This window comes from Sitophilus oryzae, unplaced genomic scaffold, assembly GCF_002938485.1.
Source record: "Sitophilus oryzae breed Bouriz unplaced genomic scaffold, Soryzae_2.0 scaffold_85_pilon_pilon, whole genome shotgun sequence".
Classification (NCBI taxonomy): Eukaryota; Metazoa; Arthropoda; class Insecta; order Coleoptera; family Curculionidae; genus Sitophilus; species Sitophilus oryzae.
In genome coordinates, this window is record NW_022147483.1 from 3,216,655 (window position 1) to 3,236,168 (window position 19,514).

The following is a 19,514-nucleotide window of genomic DNA, read 5'->3' on the forward strand; positions in this document are numbered from 1 at the left end:
TGTCAAATGAATCGTCAAACAGAACTGTCAAGGATCTCCACCCTAGAGTGCTTTTTCCGCCCAAGGTTATTATACTCTAAAGGTTACCTCACCTAAGCCCAACCAATCATAGCGCGTGACGTCAGCCCGAGACCCAGTTCCTCTTTGTCTAGCCTAGAAGTTATATGGATTTTGTCTCTCTCGTACTAACAGTTTAAATTTGTATTTTGTCGTCTCTTTAAAATAATGCAAAATTCAAAAAGATTGGTATTATTTTGTAATGTTTTATATTTTTTTCTAAAATGTAAAAAATTAAATTATTTTCATATAATTTAAATGAAATGTGTAAATGTATTAAAACGTAAAAAGTTAATTAATTTTGAAGATTTTGTAAAAGGATCTTATCGTGAATAAATCTTGATTTTCTTTTTCATAAATATTTTGGTATATATTTATAAAAATAGATACAATAAATAAAATTTAATATTTGGAAATTATTATCAATACCCTTACATTTTTATTTAGTAATATATGAATTTGTATAGTTATTGAAATAAATAAATCAAAGTACCTAATCAAAGCAATAAATTATTTATTTGTAATATAAATGATGTATATGCAAATTTAGTACAAATAGTTTTAAACAATTCAGAAATACCAATTTTACGACATGGTTTGTATAATTAATTTCTAAATATGTATATAAATAAAAATAGTTTACATTGTAAAAAAAAATTCTTAGCATTTCTTGTTTATTTTCTTTAAACTTAAAGTTTAAATTTAGAACAAAAGTTGAATTTAAAATTTATAAATAAACTAACCGGCTTAGTATTCTACTGTTTTATAGGACTTTTCTGCTTCAAGTGTAGTTGAGATTTTAAAAGTTGTTTTTGTTATTTCTTAATTTTTTGGTCCTCTGCCATCAATAATTCTTCCTTTAGAGAAAGGATAGTTTTCAATTCATTATATTTTAACAATAATTCATCATACATTGGATGACCAACACAAGTAATAACAGCTCCAGATGCTACGGTACTGTGTTCCTCGGCAACATTTACATTGCTTTCCTCGAAATTTTTCATTAGTAATTCCTCCACCGCCACTTGTGTTCTTCTTTGTTCAACTCGTTTTTGCCTCAATGGATCAATTTTGTCAGGTGGACTGACTGTTTTTTACTTTTACATAAGATTCTACTCATACCTATATAACTAAAAATATTATATTACAAAAAAGCCGAAAAGCTTTGAATTATTTACCAATTGCTTTTAATGTTTTTCTTAGTTTCCAAGTCCTAATAATTCCTCTTACTTGAAGATCTCTTTCATAATCGTCATCGGTAAAATGATCTGAACAAATCCTACAAGTTTCTACATTCCATTTTCCATCTCTACAACTCTACACGCTTTGAATCTGCACCCATATTTCAGTAATTTCGGTATTCTTCGGGAAAGCATGAAATTTAATAATTTTTCCAAATTTTTAGCCTTTTCTAGGCTATTTTGACAAGTAGTAACTGTACACCGAGTTCACAGCATCCTAAAAATATTAAATCTTATTGTTTTTTTTCAAAAAAAATAGTTATTAAAAATTAGTATAAACATGCCGATAAACGTTTCTCTAGGCTGAACATTTATATAAGTAATTATACTCACTTAATTACCAGTTCCTGAGATCTACGCAAATAATAAATTGTCCACAAACTACTTAAATATGTGTAGTTCACAGACCACAATTAATTTAACCAGTAACACTTAAAGAAATATTAGAAAATAAAGAAATAATACAAAAACGATACAAAACCACTACCAAACCAACGGCCATTGCCATTAAACCGTACGAGAAAGAAAGAAATGGAAGGTATTAAAAAGAGATACGGCGGGTCTCAGAACTACGTCACGCACACCCGCCGTCCTCCGCGCACCTCTCGCCTAAAATCTGTCGACTGAGGTAACCTGTAGAATCTAATAACCTTGTTTTCCGCCCACCATGCATGAATACATGGATAGCATTATGCTCCTTCCTTAGTCTTCTTATTCAAAGGTTAAAATAAACTTAATATCCTAGAAAAAAATATCCCTGGAAGGCAGGATTTTAGCTCGCTTTTAAAAGGTGTCGGTGAACATTCAAAGTTTTCTATTTAAATAACACGTAAAAAAATCCTTTTCCATTAAAAGTGCCATAACTTTGAAACGGTTTACGATAAAAAAAATCATCAGAAAAGTCAGATTTTTGCACTTAGAACATTCAAGTCAAGTTTCAATAAAGTCTTAGAACATTCAAGTCAGATTCAAGTCTTCAAATCATTTCATTGCTTGTATAGGATGGCAGTATATTGTTTTATATTGTATATGATTAAAAATATTCAAGCTTATGTTAGTTCTTAACTTGAAACAAAAATAATACTTTTATATAGTCAATAATTATTTTTATTTGAAGTTTCAGAAAAATTGCTATATTTTATACTAATGCTAAGTGTAATTTATTTCAAAAAGTAAGTATAACGTGTAATTTATATATTTTTATTTACTGAGTTGTAGAATAAAAAAGAATAATTTTGTTATTTAGTGGGTATTTTGTGAAAATTACTAGTAATATAAAAACAGCACATCAAACCGATGTATGTCATTATAAGATACTTTTAAAACTAGGCTCTTCAATGGCCTCATATAAATTTCTGTGTACAAGACTAGGGTGATACGGCTTATACAAGTTATATACATAAATTAGAGATCATCCTGTATACATACATGTACCGAGAAAATAAATATATTGATGTTTATTATTATTTACTTTTTAAAAGGAACAGGTTCAAAAAATAGTTTTCATATATTAATTAGCAATTTTATCTTGTATATTGTTTAAATCTTAAAAATATGTCTATTATTGTAAATAATTATTACACAGTTATTAAATGTTATTTATCTGAATGTGTTTTTTCTTTTTTTGTAGAAGCAAATTTAATTTCTCTAAAATTAACATTTGATTTTTCTTTTGAAACTGAAAAATTAACATTTCTCAATCAATACGTTAGATGTCAGCCCCACCTATTATAAATATTACAGATCTCTTTAAATTTAAATTTTTACTAATGTCAGTTAGATGTCGGGATTTGTATTTTTACACATTTCTATTATGAAAAAGTTTGGTACTTGTCAGATAGATGTCTACACATGTAACAAAAAAAGAAAACTTTAGTTAATCTTGAGATTTCTATTTGCTGCACTTGCTCATCAATACCATGGCTTACAGAATAAATATTTACTTAAGCTGTGTCAATACGTACTTGTCAGATAGATGTCTACACATGTAACAAAAAAAGAAAACTTTAGTTGATCTTGAGATTTCTATTTGCTGCACTTGCTCATCAATACCACGGCTTACAGAATAAATATTTACTTAAGCTGTGTCAATACTACACATGCGCTTTTCGTATACATTTCCTGATTGTAGGTTTATTTCGTTTATTTAAATTTTAATCAAAGATACAAGCCCATAGAAATATTTCGGTAAAGATGTCGATCCGGTGGCTGACCTTGAAGCCCATATTTGCTGCATTTAATCATCGATACTACGCAAGCGCACATCGTCGATGTTGCCAAATTTCAGTTTATTTTCGAATTATTTGCAGTTGAAATTTTTTTTGACAATCAGTAAAAATACAAATTCTAGAATTAATTTTATAATTTCAGATTTATCTTGATATCCAAAATTAAGGTAAGAAGGATAATGAAAATTGTGAAATGAAACTATTATAAGTATATAAAATTGTAATAATGATAACATTTATTTATATATTTACATTAGAATTAAAAATTGTCTTTTACGGATTTTTTCTTAATGGTTTTAAACTTATTAGAATTATAAGTCTATATCTCTGTTTACAGGCAACAATCGTTTTGATTATATATATATTGATGTATTGATTGAATTATTACCATGACGAGTCTTATAGAACAATACACACGTCAATGGGAGATAGAGGTTTTTTTACCTTTTTTTAGAGGTTTTTTGACATTTTACCTATTTTGGTTATGTTTGTATCATAATTTATTAAAAATATCAAGTTAGTGGATTAATAGCAATTTTAGACATATATTTTATCGAAGAGTGAAAAGTGTTGATAAGACTAAAATAAGCTTTATGTTTTATCTTTTTCTTTTTATAAGGGTTTGTGTCGTAAAATACATTACAGTATTTAATATCGTGTACTTTGATTTTCCTGTAATTTCTTGTTTCCTATAATGCCAAATCTTGACAATATGGTGAAGGTTATTATGTCTTAATCTTAAAACTATAGTATGCTTTGTCTGGAAAATAAATGTTAAAATACCTATCTGAATCTTGCATATCCTTCCATCCTTCCATTAGGAAAAATATGGTTTATAAATCATATATGCTAAGAAAATCACATAAATTAGGTGTAAGAATAGAAAAATCTTAACAAGGTAACTGTTAATGTCGCTGAAGCTGATTCTACAGTTTTAATTACGGAGGCCTTATTTTAAGGCCTCAGTAGTTTTAACTGAATGTTAAGAAAAACCTATTATGAACATGATATGGAGCTACAGCATTTAAAAATTAAAAAAAAAGAAGAAACTTGGACACATATCGCTTTTAATTTTCCGAATGTTTAATAAAGCACTTTTTAAACGTAGCATAATAACACAAATAATCTAAGCAATTAGATTAATTATAGGAATCTAGAGTTTTATTTCTATTTAATTTTATTGACTATGAAAATACATAATAAGCGTTCACGTGTTGTGCGAAATATTAAAATAATAATATAAATAATACCGTAATATATGATCGAAAAAAAATAGCGTCAGCGATGACTATGAAATAAAGATCGCTGTCATTTTATATGTAAATTTATGGCAAATGTACTCAATCGTCATTTCCCAGCCAACTGGACGCCGTTTTTTCGCTCATAATTTGTACTTATTAATATATTTTTTCTTATAAATAAAGGATTTTTCAGCATAATTAAATTTCAAATTTGAAAATTGTGGCGCCAAAAGTTGAACAGATACATCCGGTAAGAGCTGTCAACATTGAGTCAAGTTAAAGACTTATGAAGTTTTTTTTATAAAATTTATCTCAATTTATCTCATATTTCTTACTATTTAACTATATAGAATTAGTTTCTTATTAAACTAAGGGATATTTATCGAATAAAAACACTTGATTCTTAATAATTTATTCAAATATTAAAGAAATGCATGATTTTATAGTTCATCTAATTATGTGCGTACCAGATAATTTCAATTTAAAATAAGTTTTGTATGATATTTTATACTGGAGGGAATAAATACAAATAAAGACAATTCGTTTAATTAATTTAAGGGCCCGCCATTGAATAACCGGAAACGGAAATGAAAATTAAGCCATCATGTCCTTATCATGTCAACCTGTCAATTGGAAAATTAGTTCTCCAGACGACAACGAAGGCTTTCGGTGGCGTATCGTGTTTCCACGATTTAACACAGAGTTGACACTTCTTTCTAGTTAATTATTTTATGGTTTTGAATTTTATTCTCGTTCAATGTTGCCGGATTGTTAAAAAATGTCGAAAATCTTTTTCTCTATGTGATATTTGTGAATTTATATTAGTTTAAATTGATCGCTGGCACTATAGTAAGGGTCATTTCTATATTTATATTTTTAGTAAAATAAGTACCAGTAATGTTGTTTTGTAGAAATTTCTTTCATTTCTTCTTGTAATTACGTACTAACATTATATCCTTTATTCTTGGTTTCGATATATTTATAGCATTAAAAATGTATTTAAACAGCTTCATTTTATGTTTATTTTATGATTTTTGTGTGTGACGCAATGATTGCCTTACGCAAAAAAACGATTTCAGTGGAACGTATTGAGTAAATAATAACTTTTGAGAACAAAATTAAGCTTAATTTACAAGAATTTTCCTATAAACAATTTTATTAGTAATAAATAAATTAATTTTATGAGCAGCTTAAATTTTACGAATGACTTTAATCTGGCAACGCCGGTCATGCTTTGGTCGTTTGCAATTGAAGGATCCGCATGTCCTCTCGTCCGTTGCATCGATTTTTTTAAATTTTCTGACGAAAAAGTGCGTTTAGTGTACACAATTTATGCGTAATCTGTTACTAGTGCCCTGCTTAGCCTCCTGAAAAAGTGAGTACTTGTAATTTTATGTATTTTTTGAGATATTTTAGTTTAATATTTTTGGATTTCGCAATATCCATCATGGATGCCTTGTTCTCAAGTTTCCCATTAAGTTATTAATTTTTAAGGATATTGTTTAAATAATATACGTAGTTAATAGATAAGTATGTAAAACTATGTATTTTTGGTACTTTCTATACTGCGTGTTACATATAAGCGGGTAAAATAGTACTATATTTTTGGTAAATTACGTGATGGTATCTTTGATTTTTTGTTTAATTTTCTCGGTCAAGAAATGTTTAAATAAAATGGCCGCCTGTTGGAATTCGATGTCTTGATTTTTTGTAAATTGCTATTTTTAATTTAAATTTCTTTTTGGGCATACTTAGAGTGTTCTTTATTTTTTAAAAATATAATATGCCCATTTTAATAATATTTTGAATGAGTAGGTTTTTTGTATTTAAGTTTTAAATAGGTACGTACATTAGGAATTTTATTACGTATTTTTTTTATTTAAGAATCCTACATATTTATGTTTCAGCTTTTTTGTAATGATTTCTGATATTGGTATTTTAAAATATATCTCTCTTTTAAAGCGCGTTATGTAATATTACATGTTAAAAAATAGTATTAATGTTGACAAATGATTTTTGCTAATTCAGTATTAGTTGTAAATTTGCATTGAAGAAATAAATCAATTGTTACTGAATTTTTATAAAAATTAAAATATTTTGAAAACAGTAAGTGTGATTTTGAGGTAAATTTGATCGAATGTTTTTTGTGTCTTCATAGTAGAAACTAAAAATGTAATAAATTATATATGATGTCTCATTGTTAAAAAAATATAACTTTAATATTTTTTATTTATTTGAAACACTGTAGGTTTAACTTTTAGCTCTAAATAATATACCTATGTTACAACTCTAAAAACTCCTTGTGTATTTTATTTTTTTATGTGTTACATCATGGAAAAATTCTTTGGATTTTGTCCATATTCATCAAATTTATATCAATTTTTTCCCTAGATTATATAACATCTTTATATTTTTGACATTTTTGGTAGGTATAATAATCAAGGAAAAATCTTATAAAATATTGCTGAGGTATAAATAGAGCATCTCTTTTTTCATTTAAAATAAATATACCTCTTTATATATTGTCGTAATATTTTTTTAGGTGTTCGATAATATTTTTTTAGGTATTCCATATTTTTTCTTTTTTTAGGCGCGTTATATTAATACTACAACACCACACACTCCTTCCCCACTCACACGAGCATTGCTAGCTCTCTGTGTTGGTTAATAAAATTTCCTAATTCAACATTAGTGAATTTCGTTAGCTGATGTGGTTGGTTAACAGTGTTTTTGTCGGTGTGGATCCCCGGCTTAAGATGACTACAGAACGTGGCGCGGCCTTCCCCAAGAGAGGAGACTTCTTGGGTCACCCCCTAACCCTGATGTTCGGGCATCGATGACCTGTGTAGCATGCAGAGGTACCCAAGGGAGTCACCACCCTCTGATTTACGAGCTAGGTGTTCTAATGCTAGAGGCTTCGGCCGGATACAACCTGGCACCCAAGCTCCGAGATTTCTTCGTGCACGTATTCCGTGACCCTCGAAGAGGCAGGGGCGGGATATCGGACACATTGAAGATGATGAGGGGGTCCGCCTGTAGGGGTCCCGGTGGATGTCCGTCCGACGGGTGACGAGGGTGACCCCAGACGAGGCGGCTTAATTGGGATGGGAACTGACTGGTGAGGCTTAATCGTCGACCAATGGGTCGAATCTGCATAAGGAAGGCAACCAGCACACACTCGCAGGCGGGTCGTGGAAACATTTTTTTGTTTTTTTCTCTTGGTCTGCCCCGCGTCGAATTTTGAAGGCAGAAAATGTCGGTCGGAGGCGAGCATAACCAGGCCTAACTTAAACCTGTTAAAAGTAAGTCTAATTTTTTTATATTACATTAAATTTGAAACTTTTACTGTACTCTCTACCAAATAACTTTTCTATCGCACATGTACCACTCAAAATTCTTTTTATATAAAGTGTTGTATATTTTAGTTTTTTGTTACAACATACATGAGCTTCAATTTAAGGTAGTCTAACTTGTATAGTAATTAGAACAACTTTTTTAAAACTAATAGTAGATATAAGTTTAAATTCTAATTTAACTTGTAGTTACTTATACAACTAATTTTTTTTTCATTTTTTCAGGACAACCCGGGTTCGCAGCGCGATTTTAAAAAACAAGATTGAAGAAGTCAGAAATTCTATCTACATGCTGCATATATGATCAGTCCCAAAACATTTCGGGTTGTTCCAGGCACCGTCGAATACCTGGAAAACGTGTTTATTGTCAACTCTACAGGATCGACCGAAGTCCATGGAGTTGGGGACATTCGATGTGCCCCATAGCAGTGAGACGCCACTGTTTTTTTCGCCGTATAATTATTATGGTGGGACTGAAAATGAACTTAAGCAAGATGTGATGGTGAGGTTTTATATTTTTATATTTTTTTTGTTGTCTAAAGCTTGTTTTTTGTTTCTTCTAGCATATGTATTTATTAGAAATATTCTAATATTATTTTTTTTCTCTTACAGGTGATACAGTATGGTTTGGAGAACTTCAAAAGTCGGTTCGCGTCGTGGTTCCAAAGCAGTAACTTTAGGTTCCCTACATTTACAGAATGTTGCATTAAGTACTCATTTTTTAATTTGCAATTTTTACATTTCATTTTTACTTTTTTTCTTACTCTATACAAGGCTTTGATATAAAGTTTTTTAGCAATAATAAATGGGTAATAAAAAAATAACTCCAAAGAGACAAAATTAGGTAGCATATTGTTTTTCTATTATATTTGGAAATAACTATTTTTCGTCTTATTTTAAAATTGATAATATTATTTAATTTTTTTAATAGTGATTTTTAATTAAACGTAAATTAGTAAATAATTTAATTTTACATTATAACGACATTTAAAGTATTAGTAATTTATTATTGTTACTAAAATTAAATTTAGTTTGTTCCTGCATAAATCTTTTTAGTACTAAACCGCTTTGGAATGAATTTTTTGGGGGGACAACAGCAGGATTAGGGCCATCTTCTAGATGCCATCAGGTAAATTTATATAACTTTATATTTATCATTTTCTTTGACTAAAAAAAGTGTTTTTCTTTTTTTAGGTAGGTGCGCTAGCGTAGTCGTTTGCTGTAGCATTATATCCCTTTTCCCCCTTTTTAAAAAATGTTTGTAAGACGCCTGAAATTTGTATAACTTAGTTATATAAGTAGTTGAATAAGAATTGGTGACTTGGAAAATAGAATAGGACAGAGAAGATGGAAGAGGATTGCTTTGAAATAGAAGGAAAGGAGATAGAAGATGTTTGAGGAAAGGAGGAGGACTTTGTTCGCTGTAACGGAAGTTTTTTGAATGAAATTTGGAGCCACTGTATTAAGGTAATTTTTTTCATCTAGTTACAAAAAAATAAATACTTATCACAACTTTTATTTTTTTATAGATGTTATTGGTATCTTGGACATCATGTTTCATTTATTTGTGTATTATACAAGAATATCTATTGGTGGAAATGTAGAATGGCAGCTGTTATAACAACTTGGATGAATTATTAGAAACATCAAAGAAATTTTGACATAATTTAAACTGGGAAAAGGCTCACAAATAACCAATTTATTCTACAGTAGATACAGGATATTAAATTGACTTCAACAACGCAGATATCTCTCAAAAATGGTAAGTTTTTTTCACATTATTTTCTATCCTATTAAAGTTTTTGGAAAGCTTGGAATTTATGACATATTTGACACATAATGTGTATATTTCAATATCTTTAGGTGCAACATTTAATTTTAAATTTATTAGGAGAATTTTTTTTATTCAAATCAACTTAATTTTGTATTTTGACTATCTATATTGATATTACAATGTTTTCTTATTTATTTTAATTTTCTACATTAATACAAATTAATATACTTATTAATATTTGTTTATTTTTTTATTTTTAGATATCTGTTCGAGTGATATGTACTGGGCGTTAACAGTTGCTGTTACAAATCTGCAAATGAGTTAGAACTAACTGTACATAAGTTTGATGAATGCAGGAGGAATTTTTTGAATGGAATAATGATACTGAAAATCTTACCCACAAATGACAATTTCAAGATACAATCAATAGTACTTAGTTTGATTGGTCTTCATTACCAATACGCTATGAAAATGGTAAGTTATTTTTATTTTTTATTATTTTTTAAGGCTACAATTTTTGTATTTAACTACAAAATTGTAGGCTTCAAATTCAAAATAAAATAAGTTTGAGATTGAAAATATATTAATATATTATTTGTTTTTCAATCTTTGTAGTTATTTACAAATTTGTATCAGACAATTTTAATTTTATTTAGTATGTTTTGTTTTTGTAAAAATCTATGAATATTTGACAATATTTTAAAAAGTTACTTGCGTTTTTTTTATCTACCTAACATATTAAAAAAACATATTTTTTATTCCAAAATGTGTGAAGAAACTGACTTTTTAAAAATTTACTTATTTATTTTTTGTATTTTTAGTAAGCAATACAAGAAAATTATGATAAATTTAGCATGAACAAACTGACGTCATAATTTTTTTTATTATTTATTTTTTTTGTACTTTTAGTGAGCCGAACAAATTGATGGTAATGGACATTTTGACAGCTGCTGTCACAACTCAACGAACAAGTTGCAGCTTTGAAGGAAAATTTTTGATTGGATACAGACAAATGTCAGTCGTTTCAGGATGCAAAGTTATAGAGCCAGGGTTGGGCTCCACATCTGTTACCTTTTAATAATGGTAAGTTATTTTGATCATTTTATATACAGAGGAGATTTTCATACAACTGGTTCATTAAAAGTTTTTCCGGGTATATATATTTTTCTAAGTCTATAACTAGTTTAATTTAGACTAAATTTCATCTTAAAACACTTTTAATGAGCTAGTTACGTGAAATACCCTCTATATTCTATATATTTTTATGAATTGGCATTGATAAGCTTGAAAATTCTGTAAAATTATTAAATTTTGTAGAATGTTCATACTTTGCAATTTGTACAGTGTTAGCATTTTATTTTGCCCTAAATTGAAGCCTTGATTGACAGCGTGAAAATTTTTTAATTTTTCTAATATTGGAGCGCTTTTGTTCCAATATTAGAACAGCCAACAACTATTAAAAATAGGCGGGACAAAATAAAATGCTGATACTGTATTACTGGTTGCATATTGTTACGGATTCCGTGGGTCCGCTAATTTACACTCACGATAAAATACTCATCGCATTTATTTTCTCACAATTTATACTGATTACAAATTACAACACGCAATTAACTTTTTAAAAAAATCCTTCGCCAAATTGTCAATATTCGCTATTCAAAACTGTTTGGTTTGAAATTACAGAACTCGTCACACACACCTTGACGATGTATTAAAGTTCCCAGTAGAATAAACGCCATAAATATATATTTTAATAAATATAATTTTGATTAATCTTTTTTGTTTTGTTTTTTATTAATCTTGTTTTCAAAAATCTTCAAAAATTAGTATAGTAAAAATTTACTTTATATTTTTTTTGGAACTTTAGGTATAAGATGGGACAATTATTGATTGACAGCTTGAAATTTTTTTAATTTTTCTAATATTGGAGCGCTTTTGTTCCAATATTAGAACAGCCAACAACTATTAAAAATAGGCGGGACAAAATAAAATGCTGATACTGTATTACTGGTTGCATATTGTTACGGATTCCGTGGGTCCGCTAATTTACACTCACGATAAAATACTTAACGCATTTATTTTCTCACAATTTATACTGATTACAAATTACAACACGCAATTAACTTTTTAAAAAAATCCTTCGCCAAATTGTCAATATTCGCTATTCAAAACTGTTTGGTTTAAAATTACAGAACTCGTCACACACACCTTGACGATATATTAAAGTTCCCAGTAGAATAAACGCCATAAATATATATTTTAATAAATATAATTTTGATTAATCTTTTTTGTGTTGTTTTTTTATTAATCTTGTCTTCAAAAATCTTCAAAAATTAGTATAGTAAAAATTTACTTTATATTTTTTTTGGAACTTTAGGTATAAGATGGGACAATTATTGATTGACAGCTTGAAATTTTTTTAATTTTTCTAATATTGGAGCGCTTTTGTTCCAATATTAAAACAGCCAACAACTATTAAAAATAGGCGGGACAAAATAAAATGCTGATACTGTATTACTGGTTGCATATTGTTACGGATTCCGTGGGTCCGCTAATTTACACTCACGATAAAATACTTAACGCATTTATTTTCTCACAATTTATACTGATTACAAATTACAACACGCAATTAACTTTTAAAAAAAAATCCTTCGCCAAATTGTCAATATTCGCTATTCAAAACTGTTTGGTTTGAAATTACAGAACTCGTCACACACACCTTGACGATGTATTAAAGTTCCCAGTAGAATAAACGCCATAAATATATATTTTAATAAATATAATTTTGATTAATCTTTTTTGTTTTGTTTTTTATTAATCTTGTTTTCAAAAATCTTCAAAAATTAGTATAGTAAAAATTTACTTTATATTTTTTTGGAACTTTAGGTATAAGATGGGACAATTATTGATTGACAGCTTGAAATTTTTTAATTTTTCTAATATTGGAGCGCTTTTGTTCCAATATTAGAACAGCCAACAACTATTAAAAATAGGCGGGACAAAATAAAATGCTGATACTGTATTACTGGTTGCATATTGTTACGGATTCCGTGGGTCCGCTAATTTACACTCACGATAAAATACTTAACGCATTTATTTTCTCACAATTTATACTGATTACAAATTACAACACGCAATTAACTTTTTAAAAAAATCCTTCGCCAAATTGTCAATATTCGCTATTCAAAACTGTTTGGTTTAAAATTACAGAACTCGTCACACACACCTTGACGATATATTAAAGTTCCCAGTAGAATAAACGCCATAAATATATATTTTAATAAATATAATTTTGATTAATCTTTTTTGTTTTGTTTTTTATTAATCTTTATTAATCTTGTTTTCAAAAATCTTCAAAAATTAGTATAGTAAAAATTTACTTTATATTTTTTTTGGAACTTTAGCTATAAGATGGGACAATTATTGATTGACAGCTTGAAATTTTTTTAATTTTTCTAATATTGGAGCGCTTTTGTTCCAATATTAGAACAGCCAACAACTATTAAAAATAGGCGGGACAAAATAAAATGCTGATACTGTATTACTGGTTGCATATTGTTACGGATTCCGTGGGTCCGCTAATTTACACTCACGATAAAATACTTAACGCATTTATTTTCTCACAATTTATACTGATTACAAATTACAACACGCAATTAACTTTTTAAAAAAAATCCTTCGCCAAATTGTCAATATTCGCTATTCAAAACTGGTTTGAAATTACAGAACTCGTCACACACACCTTGACGATATATTAAAGTTCCCAGTAGAATAAACGCCATAAATATATATTTTAATAAATATAATTTTGATTACTCTTTTTTGTTTTGTTTTTTTATTAATCTTGTTTTCAAAAATCTTCAAAAATTAGTATAGTAAAAATTTACTTTATATTTTTTTTGGAACTTTAGGTATAAGATGGGACAATTATTGATTGACAGCTTGAAATTTTTTTAATTTTTCTAATATTGGAGCGCTTTTGTTCCAATATTAAAACAGCCAACAACTATTAAAAATAGGCGGGACAAAATAAAATGCTGATACTGTATTACTGGTTGCATATTGTTACGGATTCCGTGGGTCCGCTAATTTACACCACGATAAAATACTTAACGCATTTATTTTCTCACAATTTATACTGATTACAAATTACAACACGCAATTAACTTTTTAAAAAAATCCTTCGCCAAATTGTCAATATTCGCTATTCAAAACTGTTTGGTTTGAAATTACAGAACTCGTCACACACACCTTGACGATATATTAAAGTTCCCAGTAGAATAAACGCCATAAATATATATTTTAATAAATATAATTTTGATTAATCTTTTTTGTTTTGTTTTTTATTAATCTTGTTTTCAAAAATCTTCAAAAATTAGTATAGTAAAAATTTACTTTATATTTTTTTTGGAACTTTAGGTATAAGATGGGACAATTATTGCTGTTAAAAATCCACAAGCCGTACTATTTGCAAATATTATGGTGGACAGCCAAAAGCTTTAAATGGAATGAAACTTCCAGGAAAAGACTCGGAAAGACCATTTAGGACTGTACTTAATAGCTGTTAGTGTGTTGTCGCAGTCCTTCAACACTGGTAAGTTATTTATCTCTTTTTTCTTTAAATTTCATTGAGAAGCTTGAAAATTATGATAAGTTTTCATAATATTCAAGCTGCACAAGTCTATGAGGCCAACGTCTATTTCTATATGTCGTTTATTAAAAATTAATATAAAAATTTGTCAGAAGTAATATTTAAATGTAACAAAGTAAAAAGTTTTCAAACATACCGATTATTATGCAAAGGTTTTCATAAAAATATATAAACATTGCTTTCGTTTAATTTTTTTATCCTTTAATTTTTGATAAGTTTTTATGACAATTTTTTCTGCATGATATATATCGTGGCCTACCTGGTAGAAATTTTTATCATTTGTCATTCCAAAGGTCACTGTGATGCTGATTTTTTTCTCAGAGTATATATAAATTATTAATTTAAGGAAGGACGTACTTTTTGAATTCGTTTACATATTTATACTTTTTAGGCCTTGCCAAATCAATGTCAATATAAGCCGATAAAAATATATATTTATTTTACTTTTTACATAGTTATATATTTTTTTAATATAAATTTTTTAACGTCTATTTCTTTATGTAATTCATTAAAAATTGATATAAAACCTTGTCAAAAATAATATTGAAATTTAAAAAAAAGGAAAAAGCTTTCAAACATTCCAATTATTATTCAAACCTTAACTTAAAAAAATATGAACTTTGAATTTTTTTAACTTTTTATTCTTTGATTTTTTACAAGTTTTTATACCAAGTTTTTATAAATGATATATTATTGTGGTCTACCTGGCAGAAATAATTGTCATCAATTGTTATTTTAAAAGCCATTATGATGCTGTTTTTTTTTCTCATAGGGTATATACAAATTAATAATTTAAAATAACATAGTTATTGCATTAATAAAAATATATTTATTTTAATTTTTACATAGATCGCTTTATTCATTTTTTTAATATTATTTTTATTTTGCTTTTTAGATATCTCCGCATTTTCTTAACAATGGATATCAACAGTTTCTCCTACTCCTCACACTTTCCTCTTTCACTCAACATAAAGCAGACTCAATACTCCTCAATGCCTCACCAAGGTTCGTTAGCTTCATTAATAGTGTTATTGTTTCAATAAATTTGTTTATTTGTTTTTATCTTCTTACTATATAATTATATCAGGCGTCATTTTAATGTTAATTTTTTGTAAAATTTTGATAATCTGGACAGAAATCTTTTTTTTTTCTTAAACTTTTGCAAAATAAAACACTAGTTAAGAACAATAGTTTATTTTATAAATAGGACCATTATCTCTGTTTATATTGCCTTTATATTTATTTATTTTAATGCTCTATTTATTATCTAATTGCCTCTAGTTTGAGGCATGTTTGATTAATTTTAAATCATTAAAATCTATGCATTAATCTTTATGAAAAATATGTTGAGCAATGTAATAGTAATCTGTTATAATTTTTCATCTCTTAAGTCTTTTTTCAATCTCATTTATCTTTTATTTTTGCATTCATTAAAGGTCATTAGATATTGTAATTATTAATTAAATTGTTTTAATAGAATTAAAGACATTCTTTATTAATTTGTATCAATACCAATTATTTATAGTAGTAGTTCTTTAATTATTTTTGTCTTATACTATTTATAATTTCCTAAGCTACTCATTTATTTCGGATTATCAAAATAATAAATTTTATACTTGCGCAGCTGCGTCACTATAACTCTATGAACACAAGTATTATTTTGGTTCTAAAGTTTATATTTTTTAATATTTTATTTATTGTATTAACATAAACTAAATTTTATGGAATCTATCTAACTATATCTACGATCAGATGATAATTTAATAGTTTAATGGTCGATTTAATCATTTTTTATAAGTTCTGGAATGATTATTTTTAGTAAAATAATCCATTTTGTTAATACTTGTGTTCATATATTTTTTTTGGCATGTTTAATAGTCTATCCAACGAGAGGATCCCTGACAGTGACAGTTGTGTTTGTTATTTTAATTAACAGGTAAAGTGTATTTGCTGTCATTTTTAAGGATATCTTCTGTCAAAATCTTCTTCGGCTCGTTGAACAGACTATATAACGTAAGCCATTTTGTATGTATTTGTAATAATAATAATGTAATAATTGTAATACACCGAAATGGAACAAATTCGATAATAAATAAATAGGAATAATATGTCGTAAAAACGCTTGCACACGTGGACTGACATTTTTAGTTGCGCATTTCATTCAACAAAGACTTGTACAAGGTGTGTCATGAAACAGTCGCTAATACCGATTTTTATTGTATATTCTAAAATCTAGCGCATCTGTCATAACATAATAGAAATTAACTTAACAACTTTATTTTATTTTTTACATACCTATAACATTGCTGTTTGTCCTAATTTTTTTGGTCAAGTTTTAATTTTAAATTAGCAAAAGTGTCATAAGCTCTCAATTGTTACAGTTATTGGTATAAACATGTTTAATGTTTAAATAAGACACCCTGTATATTAGGAGTGTATTAAATAGCACATTTTTTCTGATTTTAAAGATTATCACACATGCTTTTTAATTTTAACAGTGCAAAAATGTTATAAGTTGTCAATTTTTTTAATGTTATTGGTATGGAATATGTTTTTAAAACGCGACACCCTGTATACTAAAGTAAATATACATTTTTTATATCAAAAATATATTACACATTCTTTTATTTTTTACAGACAGTTAGTTGTTTAGTTGAATATTTCGTGTTGTATCTAACTAAATATATTCTATGATAGCCTAGTGCATTCGCCATAATATAAAATGAGCGAAACTAATTTATTTTAACCAGTTATTTTTTTAAATAATATTTATTATCGCATTTATTTCATATTCACTCTTCTTACCTGAGGTTTTGTAGTTAACTAACTAGAAGTACATGGGGCACCATCTGTTTATTATAGCATTTCTTTTTTAATATTTTGTGTCATATTTCAACTTAAAAACTTTGTTTCAAAAAAATTTAACAAGTTATTTGCAAACGCTTCTTAAATAAAGTCGGATAAAAATTCAATCATTATTTTTTTTTTTGAATATTTCATTTTGTTGATTTAACGTTAATTATTTAAATATTATAATCATTCTTATTTCAGTTTAGATTAATTTTTTCGCTAATACATTTTTTTAGGTACTTAATATTTTTAGCTTATTGTTACTTACCTTGTTTCTTAATACAAAATTTAGATCGTTGTAAAATATTGAAAATTACCTCATCAGAATAGCAATAAAAAAACAGAGTTAATAAAAAATATATATTTATTTATTTTTAATTCTATTCTAATAATAAAGTACAGTATAATTAATATTAAATTATATTTTGTTAATAAATATATGGATGCAACATGTACATCTAATTGTTGTTTTGCAGTTGTTTCTAATTGTTCTGTATTTATGTAAAACTTAACTGTCGCATTTTTCTTAATATTACAATTTGCTTTTATATGTAATATAATCAATATAAGGTGTTTTTTTTTCAGTACAAATATTTAATTAAATCATTTAATTTGCAGAGTAAGGTAATTGTTAAATTATAATATTATTGGTTTTGTTGCTCTAATTTTTAGATGTTTTTGATTGTGCTAAAAGAAAAAAAGATAAAACACTCCTCGATTTGATTGAATACACCTAATATTGATTATAAATATTATTGTGCCCTATTTGCTGTGGTTATCAAACTTTTAAATTTTTTTTTTGGGGTTCTTGTAAGTTAAGATGATTTGTTGGTTGCCTATATTTTCTAAAAAATATTTTTAAAACCTCCAACAACTATCAGTTGCATCTTATAATTTTTTTTCTTTTATTAAATAATTGTAATATATTTTTTTTAATTTTATATGATAATTTACAATATATACTGTATACAGGATGATCCAGTATACCGAAAAATCTTCAAATCAAGTTATCTTTTTCCTCATTCTTTCCTGCAAACTGTTTTAATAGATATTACACGGTGATTCTACTATAATTTTACACTTAATGTTTATATTTTGTTTGCTCTGTAGATTTACTATAGAAATTTTCAAATTTTAAATAACATCACTATTATTTTGTTTTTCAAATTGAAGTATATAATGTCTTTTTCAAAACTATATGTATTTATTTTATTTAGAAAATTGGACAATACAAGTTTTAAAAATGTCTGAAAATCTATGTCGTGCTTCTATATCAAATCTAATTGAAGTCAAAAATAATTTTTAACTTTATTATCCAACCTTATCCAACGATATAAATCTAAAAAATAACTCAGTTTAAATTAATAGTAAAATCTTAAACAAAAATGGTACAAAAAGTATGAGCTCTATAAATTATTATAGATAATTTTTTTTTAGTTTTAAGGGAAAACTACAATATTAGTGCAAAAATATTTTTGTATCACCCAGTACATGTGTAAAAATATTTTCAACATGTGCGCTACCATTGGCCACATTTGTAAAAAAAAATTGGGGTGAAAATCGCAAACAGAAAAATTTATATTAGGTCTTTTTAATATACCGGGTCGCCCTGTATTTCGATATAGGCTTTTTGTCTAATTGGCATAGACCTATGGCATAGACAGTGTTGATAACCACAGTAAAAATATACAGGGTCCTGCAACAAAGCGTCTTAAGTTAATTTTAAGTGCAGACCATAAACGTGCACTAGGTCGTATTTCAGGAAATTATGTTCAGTTGTATAGGGTGTCTGAAAAAAGGGTGGATGTATTAAATGGCCCTCTTTTACACGTTTTTACACTAAACTTGTTTTGATAGTTCAAGAGAAATAAGTCATAAAATATAGATGCAGGTTTTTCAGAGACATTTAGTGCGATAAAAAATTAAGTTATACAATTTTTTAGAATAATTCTGATCGTCTTTTGTTTATTTTTATTTCACTCTCTGGCGATTCAGGTAAAACCTTACATGTCCTGCATTTAAAGTTGTCTTCTACCTTCAATAGGGAAACTTGCAGGTATCGCACTAAATATTTCTGAAAACTCTATACATATACCGTATGACCGAAAAAAAACGGCGT

At 27.3% G+C, this 19,514-nt stretch overlaps 4 long non-coding RNA genes across 4 annotated transcripts; 3 read left to right on the forward strand and 1 right to left on the reverse strand.

Annotated features, from left to right (window-relative positions):
- Positions 1-169: 169 nt before the first annotated feature.
- On the reverse strand, positions 170-2,898 carry LOC115890227. Its single transcript, XR_004051601.1, has 2 exons — positions 1,236-2,898; positions 170-1,187 (listed from the first exon to the last, which is right to left on the reverse strand). It is a non-coding gene; the product is annotated as an uncharacterized LOC115890227 (long non-coding RNA).
- A 2,952-nt stretch (positions 2,899-5,850) lies between these two features.
- Positions 5,851-7,674, forward strand: LOC115890229. Its single transcript, XR_004051603.1, has 2 exons — positions 5,851-6,142; positions 7,358-7,674. It is a non-coding gene; the product is annotated as an uncharacterized LOC115890229 (long non-coding RNA).
- A 137-nt stretch (positions 7,675-7,811) lies between these two features.
- On the forward strand, positions 7,812-8,921 carry LOC115890230. The gene is made up of 3 exons (XR_004051604.1): positions 7,812-8,069; positions 8,346-8,622; positions 8,733-8,921. It is a non-coding gene; the product is annotated as an uncharacterized LOC115890230 (long non-coding RNA).
- A 185-nt stretch (positions 8,922-9,106) lies between these two features.
- Positions 9,107-15,589, forward strand: LOC115890228. The gene is made up of 7 exons (XR_004051602.1): positions 9,107-9,249; positions 9,315-9,587; positions 9,650-9,882; positions 10,155-10,368; positions 10,804-10,977; positions 14,314-14,488; positions 15,441-15,589. It is a non-coding gene; the product is annotated as an uncharacterized LOC115890228 (long non-coding RNA).
- Positions 15,590-19,514: the final 3,925 nt, after the last annotated feature.